We start from the raw sequence: 17464 nt of genomic DNA, 5'->3' as shown, positions 1-17464 counted from the left end.
ACATTGACCTGAAGCCTAAGTGTATTCTGAGTCATAAAAAGTTTATTAGATGAAAAAATATTGTATGGGCACTTTTTTGCACAAAAAGTCACTTTTTGGCACTTTTTTGAGAGAAATAAAATAGTTCGCAGATTTTTTTTAAATCGACCGAATTTAAAAAAAAATGCTCTTGTTGGATGGCTTTGGACATAAGGCCGCATAAACAAAAGGAATTTTTCAAATATCTGTTTTTCTCACTTTTTTATTGCTGTTTGAAATTTCTGACTTGACTTTTTGCATCATTGGTGATGCATGTGTTTAACATTGAGCTTGGGAAAAATGAAAAAAAATAGACTTTGTGGATTGTTTACTAGGGCAAGTGATACATCAAATTAAGACTCAAATACATTTTCAGTATCAACCCTAATGACTGTTTTCAGGTCCCTGTAGCCACCAGGACCCCATTATATAGCTCAGGTGATATAGCAAGAGTGTCTAGGGCTCATTTCCAGCCTCCAGGTACATGTTTGACTCCTATTTCTGACATTTCGAGGTGTTTGGTGTCAAACTCATTTTTTCCATTATAGGCCATAGAGCCCAGAGTCACATCACATTTCTAGTTCTGGAGCCAAGGACCCCATAGTGTACCTCAGATGACATTGCAGGAGTGTCTATGACCCATTTCTAGACTCCAGGGGTAACTTTTTAAAGTTTTTGGGTTTAAGGGGGCAATGTCACTTCTTCCACCCAGCCCAAGGTGCTCAAAATCGGGTACGATATTAGGTTTTTCCCTTGGCTGGAAGCTGGAAAAAAAACTTCAAATAATACCAGAGTTAGACAGATCAAATGAAAGCATCAGATCTGACCTTTCTAAAAAGTGCATTTATATCTCGAACACTCAAACGGTGTCTCTGATATCCAGTCTGAGCTATTTGACAAATTAGCAAATCTTGTCAAAAAAAGTTTTTTTGACGATTTTTGCTAATTTTCGGTATCGACTCTCATGACAGTTTGTGGGTCCTTGTGGACATCAGGAACCCAAATTATACCTCAGGTGATATATCAGCAATGTATGAGACCCAATTCAAGCATCCATCCACCTGTTGTAGTGATATTTGTCACATTTTAGCTGTTCAGGGTACAGAGTCACTTCTTCTACAGGAGGCTATGGTGCTTCATGTGCTCCAAGAGGTCAAAAAAATATATAACACAAAATCATTCAAAAAGTGTACAGGTGCAACTGCAGTGTTTGGAATGCTATAAATGTGCAATTGTAGTGTCCTGTGCACCTCCAAAACGAATTTCTATCACCTTTGAAGTGTACCTGAAGCAAAAAATGGCTTTGTCTCAAGATGCATCAAAGTGTGAAAAAATGCAAAAAAATTGATTAAAATAAAAATAATTGTGGCTTACTTGCATTATAAACACACAATGAATGAAACAGAGTCAAAAAATAAAAATAAAGTTGAAAATTAGCATTTTCAGTTTCAGGGGGACATGGTCACTTCTGTGTACGGGGTCGTGGAACTCTGAGCTGGGTAAAAGTTTAGCTTGAGTGCCCTCCCCATGGAGGTCAAAAATGTTAATACATCAAAATCATTTAAAAACTATATAGGTGTAATTGCAGTGTCCTGAATGCTATATGACTGCATCCCTATGCCCATCCCTACAAATCACACATACAGTGCATTCCGTGATTGGTTAAAAACAGACCGATCATGTGCTCTAGCTGTCATTCATTACAAACGATAGACAGACGAGGACTTCTCCAGCTGAAACTGACAAGTAAGCATTTCTGGTGTCACACCACATGTGTGGTCCGTTGCATGGCCTGATTTCGCGTCTCTTGATGGAATTGTATTGGTCCATGGGCACATTGGCTAGTGGCTATTAGGGGCTAAATTCTATGCCCTCCGTGTCTCCACAGTCCCAGGCGATTGATACGACGGCGTCCAACCCAGTCATTCCACCGGCTTGTGATTAAAATAATTGTATTAGGTATGTATTTATCATTACTTACCTCTCCTTCAATTCTGCAGTCCCTAGTAAACAGAGACTTGACCCACACAATGGTCTTCTTACATCTTTTTCAGAACAGACTATCCCTGAACTGAATGGAGGGTGTCGGCTGACAACTCCACAAGTAGAAAACAAGGGAGCAAATCACTCCACTTCTTTGTTACTAGGTAAGCAGCTTTCCACCATTTGTTTCCTTCCCTGTTTAGTTATAAACACACACACCATTCTGATAACATTCTTTAAATTACAGGCTGTATGATCCCCTCCTGTCCTGATGAAGCCCCGCTATAGATGCTTATGTATCGTCATTACATCTAAGGGTCAAAACGTCGAAGTTGTTAGTCCAACTTGTCCACACAATTCCTCAACTAGAATAAGGAAATAACATGCTCTGGTTTATATATCTAATGTGGGACATCTGTGTAAAATTCTGTCCTTTTGTGTAAATGTGTGTTATATATGTTATTTTTGTACAGCACCTTATCACTTAACACGATATGTCACCTTTTGTTTCACAGTCCACGTGCTATACTGTTTTTTTGGACAGCCGTATACATTTTTGATTTATTAATCTAAAGAGTAAAAAGGAATTCATCCCCTGAACCTCTGCTCTTCCATTTTGTGTGCTTGTGTGTTCCCTACATTCAATGGTTATTGTAATATCCATGAAATGTTTTAATTACAGCGGAAGCTAAGTGGACATGATTCCCGACAGAACCATTGTTTTTTTTATAAAGAACAGCTGTATGCAAACCCAAAGGCTAATGGTCTTTTAGAGATGCTAAACAGAATAATTAAGAAATGCATTTAGATGAATGTGGCAAGGCTTTTGTGGACCATGTGAAGCAATGGTGCGATTACCTATAGCCAGTACAGACCGTGCAACTGGTCAAAAATCATTTGAATTGTTAATAAAGGACAACATTCAAGTTGGCTGTTCCAATGCACGTGAGTAGTACAGAGGTTGAAAACAATGGAGACAAAAAAAAAGTCTTGGTTAGACAGAAGTCCTAGAATTCAGAACTAAGAATTTTTGGGCATCGGTGGGCAGAGAGTTAAGGGTAAATTACCATGGTGTATTCCCAAAGGTAAATCCACATTTTCCAAGGCTGTGAAAAGATTAGGAAGAAATGATGTGGAATTTGAGACTGAATAGTGCAAAATGAAATATAAATACACTGGTTATGATGAATGAATAACGAAGAGAGAGTCAAGCCTTTAAAGATATGGTAGGAAATAAACCTGTGAGTTATAAAATTACAATGGACTGCAGGGTGTCTAGGTTGCCGACTAGACAAAATGACTGTTTGTGGCTAATTTAAGACTACTTGCTTCACTACGCCTATTTTTTTTTTACATTGTCAATTCTGCTATAATAGTTACTTTTTTGTTACACTTGCTTATACACATGCATTTTTCAATGATTTGTTTTGTTTCTAAGTCTTCATTTGTATTTGTGATTATTGGTATGCAATATATATATATATATATATATAACCTCTTAAATTATTGTTATATTAGAAAGGGAGACAGGTGGTGTTCTTACACCAACCCAGAATACAGTGTATGTACCTCATTGTTAGAACTATTGTTAGAATCATTGTTACAGGGTTGTTATGTTCGGAATGTAGGGGTAGTTACTGTCTGGCACGTCCATGGAGAACTTCTCTGAGGAGGTCATAGAATAGACTTTGTGTATCTTCTACAGTGTTGTTCATGCTTCCCTCCTACTATTTTAAGAAAGGAACACAACGATTCTAATATTCCTTTGGTGTGTATAATCTTTAGAGTTCTGGAAAGAGATGATGCTGCATGATGACAGGTTAATGTGATTACTATACTTATACAGCCACTCCTTTTATCTCATGATTTATAGTGCCCATGCAGTGTAGAGAAAAGCAACTTTTCATTAAACATTCCTGCATCTCTCATCAACAGTAAGCATTGTAGAACTTTGATTTATTTGAGAATGTCAGCTGGGGTTTTGAGATGTATTGTAACATTTAGTGGAATGCCTCTTTGGAACATCCAGAACTTTGGTAAGTAAACCTCAGCTTACCTCAAATGTAATTTCCCAATTTTAAAATTCTTCTCCAGATTTGACACACAATAGGCACAAGTCTGCACCGGTTGTACTGTATAGTACTTGACACTTCTATGACCACTCAGTTTTTTTTTTTGCATACCCTTTTTATCGATTTTAATTCAACCATGTGATAAGATGGCCATCAGCCCTTGAATAGTAATAGGCATACCGGTCATGGTGCATTAGCCATGCTAGCATAACCACCGTCCTGAGTCGAATTCTGTGTACCCATTCAGAACCTGAGGTCACACCTCTATGCACTGGCGATAACCAAACCTATCAGGAGGTCCAGCATGGGGTGTTGTATCTGCTCTCATCTAAAAATGCATCTGTTCCCTAGGGCTTGACCTGTTACCTAGGAACCTCCCCCCTCTGAACTCCTCACTAGAATGTGCTTTCCTTAGCACCGTAATTTCCTGTATAGATGAGTGTTGTTTTCTATAATATAATGCTAGCAAAACCACCGTCCTGCGCCCCAATGGGCTAAAGAAGGTAACCCTCATACATATGGAGACACATAATAGCATCACCACAGTCAGCTATAAAGCCCCCATTACAACCCCCCTTCTGAAACCCCCTCTTGTGCCTCCCTCTAGGGCTATTTTCTTCGACCCTCCAATGGGCAAGATTTTCTCAAAGCTGCTAGGACAACCCATCGCCTGATACACACGTTTTTTTACCATCATGCTCCCGTTCAAGTTACACTTCCAGGGTTGGGGTCGGGGTCGGGGTCGGGGTCTTCTTTTGCCACCACTGTCTTATCACATCTTGTTCTACTACCATCGGGGCAGCATTTCAAAAGAGGAGGGTATAGCGGCCCAGGGTTTGTTTTCACCAGATGCCCAGGGGTATACGCTGCAGTGTGAGCTCCAATGTAAATTCCAGGGCTGCTGACAACCTTCGGCCTATTTTTTTACCCAGTATTCCTAGATCCTTGGGTTTCCCCCCCAGATGGTATGTACCAGGGTGGCTTTCTGTCTGCAAACCATCAAGCAGAGACTGGTTGATCCATCCCCATCCTGAACAATCCTTTCCTCATGAAGGAGGATGTGGGAGGTAGTTTCAATGGGACCAACGGGAACTCAGCCCTTATGAGTACCTGATGGGGACACCGACAGGTTTCCTGCACCCAATCGACACCATCTAGTTTGCCTAGGACTCTCTCCCATTTTCCCTAAAGCTGTCAAGAGAGGAGGCTATCATGTAGGAGCATGGCATACAGTTGGGATACTGCATGACTGGTAAGTGAAAGTCCCAGAAACCTACACTCTCCGGGCGACTCATCTGGTGCGTCTTGTAAGGCCATTCCATAGGACTGCAAGAATTGCCTTAGTTGTCGGTATGCAGGTAGCGACCGCAGGACAGCTCAAATTGTTTCTGCAGTTCAGCAAATGGTATCTCATTCTCTTTCCAGATGTTGCCCAGCATGTGTGAGTGTTTGATTGGTTCAGATGCTCCGTCCATTACCACCCCCTTTTGTACCACTTTGTTCGCCATAAGTGTGGCAGGGTATGCTCAGACGTGAGTCCCTTGCTCACTTTGCCACTGGATTCAAGCAAGCCTGGCTGAAGACGGCTGAAATGTCAGAAACTGGTCCTAGGAAGCTTGTTTCTGGTCCAGGGAAGGCATGGCTTGGCAGTTCGGGCTCGACTGTTCCCATGAGGCACAGGGTCAGACTGATTTGCATATAGCCATGTCTGAACTGGGGTGGCAGAGTGGGCTAAAGAACGGTGATGGATCAAACCCAGATCTGTTGACTGGGTGTGAGTGTTTGATTGGTTTATTTATTTATTTATTTAAGAGTTTTATATAGCGCTACTAGACCCGGAGGTATCAGAGCGCTTTACATGAGGAATTTAGCATTTAGCATATTACAAACTTTACAGAATTTACATGAAAGATCGTTGTGAGGAAGAGGAAAAACAAGGTTATAAAAATACATCTAATGATTAGATCATTTCAAAAACAGAAGATATTAAGGAGCAATGGGAGCGAGGGAAAAGAGGGCGCAGGGAAACGTGGGAATGAGTGGGAGCAGGTTGAAAGGAACTGACAAAGGACTGAACAAGACGGCAGGTCAGGATCAGAGGAGAGGGTGAGAAGGAAGATGGGGACAAGAAAAGAGGTTCTGAGAGAGGGAGAGGAGGTCATCGGAGGAAGATATAAAGAGACAGCAGCGAAAGGACGAGGAGTGCCATGCACCAATGTCCGGCTGGGTAGGTGACGGCCGCAGGTGCCAGACTCCTCTATAGCCAAACCAAGCGGCTCCACAACACACCACATTATGCCACTGCCCCACGTCACTGCACTGGACACCAAGTTTGCAGTACGGAGCACAGCAGCCACACTGCTCTACAACATTTCTTAGAAACATTGCCAAAAGCCAATAGCTCTTGCTAAAGACTTATTAGGACCCAAAGGCGAGACCTATTGGCTATGCCAACGCTTGTTTAATTCTGCTGAGACTTTATCGTGTTACATGCTGTTTGGTGTATGATTCACGGCAAACATTGTCTGCCCTTGTTTTAAAAATGTACAAGAAAAAGAGATACATAGTTTCACTGAGGCTTCTGGTTGTCGTGGGAACAGGTGAGAGGGTCATTGTGAAGAAGATTCTTTGGAATGTTGGTGTTTAAACTGTGGATGACACACTAGCCTCAGCTCCACTCCTCCCGTGTAGAGACGTCGATAGAGACTGAAGAGCGGGAAGAGCCTCTGTGTGAAGGGGGCCTGGGAAGGAGTAGAGAAGCTCCATGGAGTCAGCATTGTACAGGGACAGCAGCCCCCCCTCGTAGTCCAGATACACCCCCAGCTTCCGTGGAGGTGTGAGCCCTGTACTGATCATCCCACCCCTGCACAGCCCAGACTCCACCCTCAGGTGACCATGTGAAGCTTCCCTTCCTGTCCACAGACTCTGCTGCGACCCCCACCTCCCACACTCCCCCCTCCTCCTGCAGCAGCTGCACCTCCCAGTAATGTCTGCCAGAGGTGAACCCCTCGCTCCCCAGCACACAGGGGTAGCGGGTGAATCTCTTGGGGGTGTCTGTCAGGGTCTGCCATGTGCCCGTGTATCTCACTCGTCTCCCCCCCTCAGACAGGAGGAGCTGAGGATGAGCCGTGTCAGGATCCAGAGTCACCATCACTTTTTCCTTCGGAAGAATGCCCAAAAATGCATAAATCACTGCTATAAGAATAGCCAGGATGCCCAGAAGAATATGACCATAACTTGTCCACAGGTGACACGCCGAGGAGATTTTCACTTGCTTTATCTTGTCCAACAGGTAGGTTAGCGGAAGGCTAAATTTCTGTATACTTAGCCGTGTTCCAGCAGAATTAGCCTTAGGTTTCCGATGTTTTATATTATCAAAACCTGTGAAATATGCTCTTGATGCCCTTCAGTAGCTCAACATCCTGCTGCTGACACTTCTCCTCTATGTTGCTGATCAGGTCCATCAGTGCTAGTTTCTGATTCTCCCGCTCACTAATGCTTCTAAGGACCATCTGTAGACTTTCTTCATGCTTTGTTTTCATACTGCTAAGCTCAAGTTGTTTCTTCTGCTCCAGACACATTTTCGTCTCCTCAAATGTACTCAGGATTTTTATCTCCTTGGTCTTGACTGCTTCCTCCATCTCTGTTATCCTTTTTTGATCTTTGCAGTGAAGCACCTCAAGGTTCTCCAGACTGTTCATCAATGTGGCCAGACAACTGTGAAGTTTGCCCTTGTACTCCTGGGCAGACTCGCCAATGGGGCGCGCCGAGTGAGCCTTGTGGCCCTTGCTCTCTCGACAGATGATGTAGATGGGCTCCTGCTCGTCGTCACAGAACAGGCTCAGCCTCTCCCCGTGCTCTCCGCACAGCTCCGCTCCCTGGGGCCCCCTGGTCCGGGCCTGAAGCTGTTTTATCTTTTCGGCCAGGTTCGCCAGCTGCTTGTTAGGGAGGAGGGTTTTATTCGGAAATGTCCCTCTGCACTCCGGGCAGGTGAAGTCTGTCTGCAGCCCCTCCCAGACCGCGGAGATGCAGAACAGACAGAAGGCATGGCCGCACTCCACGCACACAGGCTCGGTGAAATACTACAGGCAGATGGAGCAGGTCGCCTCTTCCTGCAGGCTCAGGAGCTGGTCTGCTGCGGCCATGATGCTGCGAGGAGGAAGACGTGAGTTCAGATGCTCCGTCCATTACCACCCCCTTTTGTACCGCTTTTGGTCGCCATAAGTGTGGCAGGGTATGCTCAGACGTGAGTCCCTTGCTCACTTTGCCACTGGATTCAAGCAAGACGGGCTGAAGACGGCTGGAATGCCAGAAACCGGTCCTCGGAAGCTTGTTTCCGGTCCAGGGAAGGCATGGCTTGGCAGTTCGGGCTGGACTGTTCCCATGAGGCACAGGGTCAGACTGATTTGCATATAGCCATGTCTGAACTGGCGTGACAGAGTGGCCTAAAGAACGGTGATGGATTAAACCCAGATATTTTGACTGGGTGTGAGTGTTTGATTGGTTCAAATGCTCCGTCCATTACCACCCCCTTTTGTACCGCGTTATTGATCCAGCCAGAAGTTTCCATTTTGAGGAGTGATATTGGTTGATAGGAAGGCATGCTCCTTCCTCTCTTGCGCATCATCACTACTGTTGTCTGCAAGAGGTCATGGGTCAGGATACCCTCCTTCCTCACCCTAACAATCATTGCTCTCAGCAGGCCCACTTTTTGGGATTTTGCATATTTAAAGAATTCAGGGGGGAATCCATTGGGATCTGGGTATTTCCCATTTTTCATCTGGGGATATGTCTATGGATCAGCTTATCTTCTCTTGTTTCCAAGTGCTGGTAGATCATTAATAAAGTCCCTTATGCTATGTATGTGCATCTCCCCTCTGGGTTATTAAAGGTCAGCCAAGTGCACCACAAGGGCTTGCGCTACGGCCTCTGGGGTTTCAGTCATCTTGCTATATCCCATTTTAATTACGAAAGCCATATTTGGCCTTCTTATTTCTTGGCTAACCATGCTAATGTTGCCAACCTCAGAGGTTGCCCTGTTCCACTCTATGCAGTGCCCTAACCTCCTAGTGATCTAGGGTATGCAAGTCATCTCTAACCCATTCTTTAATGGTGGCTAAACTATGGTCGAAATTGGTCACATATTCTCCCTCCCAGAGTGCTAGTTTCATGTCATGGTCCCTAGCCTCTTTGTCTTGTTCCTTTTGTTTGCCCGTGACATGTGCATGGGTTGTCCCAGCAGCAGTCTTGTATGCTTCCAAGAGGTAGGTCTCAGAGTCAATGGTGCCCGAGTTTTCTTTAAAGTATAGTTCTGGAGACTCGGTGACCTGTTCCCTGGTGTTCAGTCAGTGAAGTACCAAGGGTACACTTTTCGTATCCCCCTCGTCCCTGTGATGTCTGTTAGTAGATGTGATATTGTGGGGAATGGTCAGATTCCTAGTGGAAAGATGGTTGTATCTCTAAACCTGCCCAGTTGATTTTTTGGCATTAAAAATATTGAACACAAAGAGTGCATTTTGTTACAGTTCCAAATGTACTGTCTGGTCCCGGGGTGTTCTTCTACAACAGGTCTGCCAACCCCATTAAGTCAAAAATATAGCTAAGAAGTTCTAGGTCTATCCCTAGACATGGTTACCCTATCAAAGTTGAAGTCCCTTCCAATAAAGAGTGGGTCCTCCGATGCCTATGCTATTCACGTTCCTATTTTGTCTAATCTCTCTGTTGCTCAGGGTGAGGGGGGCATGGGCAGAGTATCAGACTCTCCCACATCCACCACCCATACACTTCTGCCTGGTAGCCCAGTTTGTCCACCCATGTTTGCAATACATGTATCCACTAATTTCTTATGATCAGTCTGCAAGTCCTACATCCATTGCTACTGCATTGATTTTTTGTTCCTGGGCTTTTCCAGACGCTATTGTGGTGCTATGGGGCCCTTGCCATCAACTTGTCACTGAAGTGGTCTGTGGTCGGTCCCATCTTCTGCATCTGAGGTTGCACCATCCCTCTGTAGGTTTGACAGTTCATTGCCCAGTCCCCCTCTTTGTGCCAAACTCTGCTTTCATGTATCCCACGTCCACAGTGGCAGGGCTGCTATGCACAGGTGTAGGAGGGTGGATGCCTGACTATGGTTACCCCAGCTTTTTTGCCTAGTGTTTAGCTGGTTTTCGACTTAGTTGGCCTGGGATCCTGTTAATCAGGGCCCCAGGCTATCTGCTCTCTCTTTAAAATGGACTCCATGTACCCTAGGTGCATAACTAATTGGATTGGATCACCTTATCAGCCCCTGTACAGTCTACTATAGGTACCCAGGGCATACGTGCATCCAAGGCCTACCAGGGGCTGCAGCATAACTTTTGCCACCCCTGGCTGGCCATCCAAACAGACACAACTGGCTGATCACTCAGCTGGGGTAAGGTCGTGTAATCACCCCTTGCTTAGATATAGTATACCTATGTCTAAACCTATATCTGGACACATATATACCTATAAGTCACTCCTATGGCAGGCCTTAACAATCCTGGAGGCAGAGTGCTTGGTTTTATGTGATATGGTGCTCTAGCATGAGCTGAGCCTGTCTGCAGCTTTCGGAACCATTTCCTTATAGCTGTTCCAGGGTATTGCCATACCATATACTCTTAAGTGCATTATAATCCTCGCGGGTATTGCTAACTTTGATTTGGCTTTACCAAATCATGTTGTGTAAGCTGTCATACACTTTGGAATACTACCCCCTCGCCAGTTCTGGTGATGGGTGTAGCATTCCACCCTTCCTACCCCCTCGCCAGTTCTGGCGACGGGGATAGCATTCCACCCTTTTAGAGGGAGAAGACGTTACTTTACTTAAATGCGGTTAATTCTAACCAGAGCCTCAGCATCACAAAATGGATGCTGCTGCCACAGACACGGGTCTGGCCTCCTGCTGCTGACCGAAACTCCGGCAGGGAAGGCCTGGACAAAAGGTTTCCTGTCACAGGGAGGTGTTACACCACCCCAGACAGGAGATAGTGGATTGAGGCAGGCAGGGCGAGTGAAACTAGACACTGCCTGGGGCGCACAAGGCTCCCCATGCATAGCCCAGTTCAAACCGATGCTGGGGTACTCCAGCCCCAGCTCTGGCGTGAAACTGGACAAAGGGAAAGGGGTGTAACCACCCCCTTCCTCGGTCCCACCCATAGGAGGGACCTAGCAGGATATACAGCCCCTTGATTTGGAATAAAGGTGGGAGCTGTGCCCATAGACTTTAGATAATCCTGACTGAAACTTTGAAATGAAACTCTTGACCCTTCGACATCCCACTCGACGTGGAAGACTGAAGAATCTCCCTTGTGGTCAAGGAGTGACCACCCTGTGCAAACAGGCACCATCCAGCGCCCAACGGTTTGCTTTGTTGCAGCTACAGCCAGAGATCGAGTGACAGAGATCAACAAGAACCAGCTTCCCTGACTTCCAACAGCCCGATCCACAGTCCCAGCGAATCTGAGACCCGTGGAGGCGACGTGAAGCGTGGGGCCGGCCATCTTGAAAAGACTGCAAAGTGCTGACCGTGCAGCTCCGGAGGCACTCTTGAAGTTGTGCATTGGGGTCTAAATAGCCCCAAGCAGCTTGTGCACCGAAGTTCACCCCTCCACACTCATCGAGTGCTGCGTGGGGCCCTTTTGCATTTTCCTGCTTGATGCGTCTGTCCAGTCATTTGCCCATTGGCTAGTGGCCTCTACGACGACAAAACTACAAAACTACTCTGCGAGTCTAGTTGCTCCAGACTGGCCCTCGCTCCCCTAAAAAGCAGCAACCTCTTTGATCTTGCTTGTCCGAGTAAGAAGCGATCTTCAAATCCTGCATGGGTTGCATTTGCCAAGGCCTTTTAACTCTGATCCAGAAGCCGACACCGCTGACAGCGAGAGCCTTTGTGGGACAGCTTGTGATCCACTCCTGGACATCCTCGATGCCCCAGAGTTCACGTGGCAGCAGAGACAAGCTTCTCAACAACCACCTGCTTGTGCCCAACATTGCCTTGTTCCTTCCTGGTTCCTTCCTGGTCACTGCCTAGTGACCCAGGCTCTGTCCCCTCTGCTTTCAGATACTCTACATCTTCGATCCACCCTTGGATCCAACCAGACTCTTCTCTCCTGGCCGCCTGCTGCATCTTCATCTCCAGGCTCCATAGAACTCCACGACGAAACCCGACACACTTTGGCACCTATGCACCCGCTTCCTGTGGGTGAGGTAACGATCAAACACCAGTGCTCCTGTAGTGGTTTACACCTCTAGTGTCCTAGTTTAAATCGGCTTAATTGTATTCCAGTCGGAAGACTTCCAAAACAGTAACTATGTAATTTTTACGCACCATTGACTTTGCATAGGTGCATGCGTGTGCTTTTAGCGCTGCACCCGAGTCCCGCGGGCTACTCCCGACCTAACTACTGTTAGCTCAGTGTAGTCCCAGCCATTCCCAAGGCCCTAGGCCTTACCATTGTTCGTAAAACGGTACTTATACCACTTATTTAGTATATGGTTTGAGTGGCCACCGGCCCTATCCATAATTGTGCAACTTTTGTATCTTTAACTGTGCTTTTGTTTAAACGCTTGTGCCTCTGTCCTCATAAAGAGTACAGGGGATTATTCTAGTAATAAATACATATATTTTTATAATATATAACTTGTGTGGTGCCCTTTCATTTGATATTACAGGATTGCATATGTTAAAATAGCTGGCTTCACATGCCCTCTTGAGTTAAGCCTAAGACTGCTTAGTCCATGCTACCCCTTGGATAGCTTGTCTATAACATTGACTTTACAACCATCACCATAAGGCATTGTTTGGACTGATACAAGGTGCTCACTAGAATAGTTAACATCATACATCAGGCCAACTTCTCACAACAGGGACACAACGGGCTCTCCCATCCAGGTCAAAGCCCCCAGCACCTGCCGGATGTGGCAAGATGAAGGGGGCAAGTCCAGACAATAGAGGCAGTAGCTGCTTCTGCCCACAAGTAGGAGCAGCCTCTGCTTGCCTATGGCCCCTGCTGCCATTGTAGCACGGTGTTTCTCTTTCTCATGGTGCCCCCTGCAAGACCATGTGGGCCTTTAACACTGTCTTAGCAGGAGGGCTCTGGCCGGGCAGCTATCTCCTGCTCCTCTCAATCGTATCTGATGTATCTCCACCCTGTCATCTCAGGATCTGGCTGGTTTCTCACAGCCCCCCTTTAGTTCTATGTTGGGGGGCCTGTATTACTCCTGCTCCTTTTCCCGGGCTGAAGCAGCCTTTCACAGCCTCCAATAGGCCCCTGACTAGATTATCTTTTGACTGTGCGTATCCATTTGAACCCCTATCTCGGTCATTCTGAACCTCCGACAGCCTTTAAGTATTACCTCTCTCCTTTAATATGTCGTTGCTGGTGTTTCATTATCAGCTGTCAACCTTCTGATCTGTGTAGATGCTAGTGTATTAAGGAGCCCTCCCTCTAGGTGAGGGGATCCTCTCAAGGGCTGAATGTTAGACCCTTTATTACAGTTAGTTACGCACCCCAATTCTTGTTGGATTTGACACTGCTCTGGGATTTAGTCCCACCCTCCATACCCCCATTTGCTTGGATTAAAATTCTTTCTGGTGCTCTGAAAAAGCCTTGACCTCTCCCTTAGGTCTGCAACGAAACACGTGTCGGCGTTTACCAACTGTTAAATACAGGGACCCCCAAAATTGGACTGCCATATTTTCAAAATCAGGTGTGTATTGCTTGAAACACTTTTTACAACCACTTATAACATTGAATGCAGTTTAGCTTACCTTCTCTGTTTATTCTAGGTGATTTAAGGTCATCCACTAAGTATTTATGTAAATGTTATTACTATTATATCTATTTGATGATGCCTATCAAGTAATCAATCAATCATGGGCTTGTTAAGCACGACTACTCATCCGTAAGGGTCTCAAGGTGCTGGAGGGGGAAAGGGGGTGCAGGTTCCAGTCCATCAAGGTGGGAGTCTGGCGAAGAGCCAGGTTTTGAGGTTTCTCGTGAAGATGAATAGTGATGTTGTCTGCCTGAGGTGGAGCGGTAGGGCGTTCCATGCACTGGACACGAACATGGAGAAGGAGTGGCCTCCTCATCTGGTCTTTCTGGCACGGGGAACCACAGAAAAGGAGAGCTGGGCTGATCATAGGGTTCTTTGGGGGTACGTGGAAATTGATTCAGCTGTTAATGTATGTTGATCCGGTGTTGTGGAGGGCTTTGTGTGTGTGGGTGAGGATCTTAAAGGTGATTATTGCCTCAATGGGGACCCAGTAGAGAGTGCTCAGGTGTTGGGAGATGTGGCAGTGTTGTGGTAAGTTGAGGACCAATCTTGCGGCGGTGTTTGGGGTGTTTTCAAGCTTGCGGATGAGGTTTTTGTTTATTGCAGCGTAGAGTACAATGCCTTAGTCAAGTCTGCTGGTGACCAGTTCTTGGGTGAAGGTTTATCTGTGCTCGAAGGAGATCCATTTGAATGTCTTACGTAGGAAGCAGAGGATGTGGAAGTAGGAGGATGTGACTGAGTTGATCTGGTGGACCATTTTGAGCAAGGATTCTAAGGTTGCCTGCGTGGTCCGTTGGGGCTGGTGAGCTTCCGAAGGCGCTAGGCTCACATGTGTTGTTCCAGGCATCGGGGTGTGGGCCGATGATGAGTACTTCTATTGTTTCAGTGTTGAGTTGCAAGCAGCTGCTTTTCATCTATTTGGCGACATCTTCCAAGCCTTCTTGGTAGTTGTGTTTGGCTGCGTTGGCTTCGTTGGACAGGGAGAGGATGAGTTGGGTGTCATCTACTTATGAAACAATGTTGAGTCCCTAGGTTCTGAAGATGGGGACGAGGAGAGCTATGTGGACATTGAAGAGCGTTGGGCTGAGGGAGGACCCCTCGGGGACTCCGCAGGTGTTTGTGTAGGGTGCAAGAGGAAAGTGGGGAGTCTGACCCACTGCGTTCTGCAAGAGAGGAAGGAGAAGATCCAGTCAATGGCCTTGTCCCTGATACCTGCGTCGTAGAGTCCCTCGTAGTAGGGTGCGGTAGGCTACCGTGTTGAAGGCTGCTGAGAGGTCGAGGAGGATAAGTGCTACTGTTTCTCCATTGTCCAGGAGGGAGCAGATGTCATCTGTTGCGGCAAGGAGGGCAGGTTCTGTGCTGTGTTTTTTTCTGAAGATGGATTGTGATGGGTCAAGGATGTTGTGTTCTTCGATGAAGGTGGCGAGTTGGCTGTTGACAGATTTCTCGATGACTTTCACTGGGAATGGGAGCAGGGAGATGAGTATGTAGTTTTTGAGGTCGGTTGGGTCCAACGATGGCTTCTTTAGGAGGGGGTTGATCTCGGCATTTTTCCAGTCATTGGAGAAGGAGGCATTCGCCAGGGAGTAGTTAATGCTGTGGTGAACCATGGGTGTGATGGTGTTGCCGGCTCTGTTGAAGATGTGGTTGAGCAGGGGCTCATGAGGGCCCTGGAGTGGATTGACTTAATCGTCTTCAGTATGTCTTCGGTAGTGATGATTGTCCAGCTGTCAATCTTTGGCTTTAAGGTGTTGGGGTGGTTGCTGGGGGTTTCGTGTGTTGGTTGTCTTCGTCGAAGTTGTCGTAGTTGTGGTAGATGTTCTTGGTTTTGTGGTGCAAGAAGGTGCTGAGTTTGTTGCAGAGGTCTTGTGAGGGGGGAATGTTAGAGGGGAATGTCCGTCGACTCGCTGGTGGGTTGAGTGAACTCCTTGATGATGTTGAAGAGTTCTTTGTTGTTGTGTGTATGTGTGGAGATTCTGTCTTCAATTGCAGCTTTCCTCATGTTTCTGGTGAGCTAGTGGTGTTGGCATATTTGAAGTCTTTCTGGGCTTCTTTGGATTTGGAGTTTCTCAAGGTCATCTAGAGGTGGCGGCAGCTGCGCCTGGATGCTCTAAGTTTTGGGTTAAACCATCTAGCTTTCTTGGCATGTGCATTGTTGTTCTTCTTGAGGGGGGCTATTGTGTTGACGCTGTCAGTGATCCAATATAATCGCACAGAAAGACCATCCGCCTCCATGCTAATACGTAAGGTGCTACACAGTCACTGATAAGTAGGGACAACCCAAAAGTCCTTGCCTTCCAAATTATAATATACACAACATAATATGCGGAAAAAGTTGCATTTATTTATTTTGTTTTGTCACAATGGTCAAAAACGTGATGGGATAAATATCAAAATTCCAAGCACCTCCTGCGTCTCACACACACACGACCTCTCAATCAGCATGAACCAGACACATACCCATAGAACCTCTTACATACTACAAATACAACCTTCACTATAGAACAGCACAATGTTTTTATATATAAATATATATATATATTTATATGTATGTATGTATGTATGTATATATTCACAAAAAAAACTTAGGTTTCATACATGTTATATTTAGCTGGATATTTCACTCATACAAAACCATTGAAATTCCCCTGTTATAGTTAGTTCAGCTAACTATAACTCGTGCCCCCGCAATGCACTGCTGATGACGTCATATATTACATCACTCATGACATGGTCAGGTACATCACTCATGACAACACTGATAACATCTCAAATGACATTACTGATGACATCATCCAGTGAATTTGTGTTTTTCTGAAAAATAAATATGGAAGAATAAATGAGTAAATAAGTATCTAAATGAATGGGTTTTTTTGTAAAATTGATTGTATAACTGACTTATTAAGTGTACCTTAGTGAATACATGTATTAACGAGTAATGTTTAAATATGTAAATATCTGTATCAGTGTCCAACTTTGTGTATAAGTAGCTGTATGGGTTGGTGAGTAGCTAAATTATTGTCTATATGGGTTATTAGTTGGTTTTTTGAGTATCAGTATGAGTGTCTGTATGGTTTGGTGGGGGTATTACTTATTTATTTATTTATTTTAACACTTATAAAGCGCACTAATACCAACCGGTGTCCTGGCGCTGAAGTGGTAACTCCCTGAGATTAAGATTCCCCGGCTAAACGGTGAAAAGCCATGTTTTGAGATGTTTTCTGAACGCTAACAGATTGGTGATTGATTTAAGGGTCAGGGGGAGGGAGTTCCAAGCCTTTGCCGCTCCTCGGACAAAGCTCCTTCCCCCCCAGCGTGCCTTCCTGATCCGAGCTATTTTTATCAGTCCCATACTGGCAGACCTCAGCTGTCTCTCTGGTCTGTACCATTGGAATTGATCCTGAAGAGACACTGGGCCCAATCCGTGCAGTGCCTTAAAGACAATGCAGAGGGCTTTAAACATGATCCTCTTTCGCATCGGGAGGCAATACAATTTCTCCAGTTCCTTGGTAGCTGAGGCAAATTTGGGCAGACCTCCAATAAGGCAGGCTTCCGCGTTTTGAAGGACCTGCAGCTTGTTCAATACTCCCTGTTGG

General features: G+C 45.5%; 1 pseudogene; it reads right to left on the bottom strand.

Moving 5' to 3' along the window:
- Positions 1–6843: 6843 nt before the first annotated feature.
- Positions 6844–8218, bottom strand: LOC144823761 (E3 ubiquitin-protein ligase TRIM39-like; annotated as a pseudogene).
- Positions 8219–17464: the final 9246 nt, after the last annotated feature.

This window comes from Lissotriton helveticus, chromosome 1_1 (assembly GCF_964261635.1).
Source record: "Lissotriton helveticus chromosome 1_1, aLisHel1.1, whole genome shotgun sequence".
NCBI lineage: Eukaryota > Metazoa > Chordata > Amphibia > Caudata > Salamandridae > Lissotriton > Lissotriton helveticus.
This window is presented reverse-complemented; position numbering and strand designations above follow the sequence as displayed.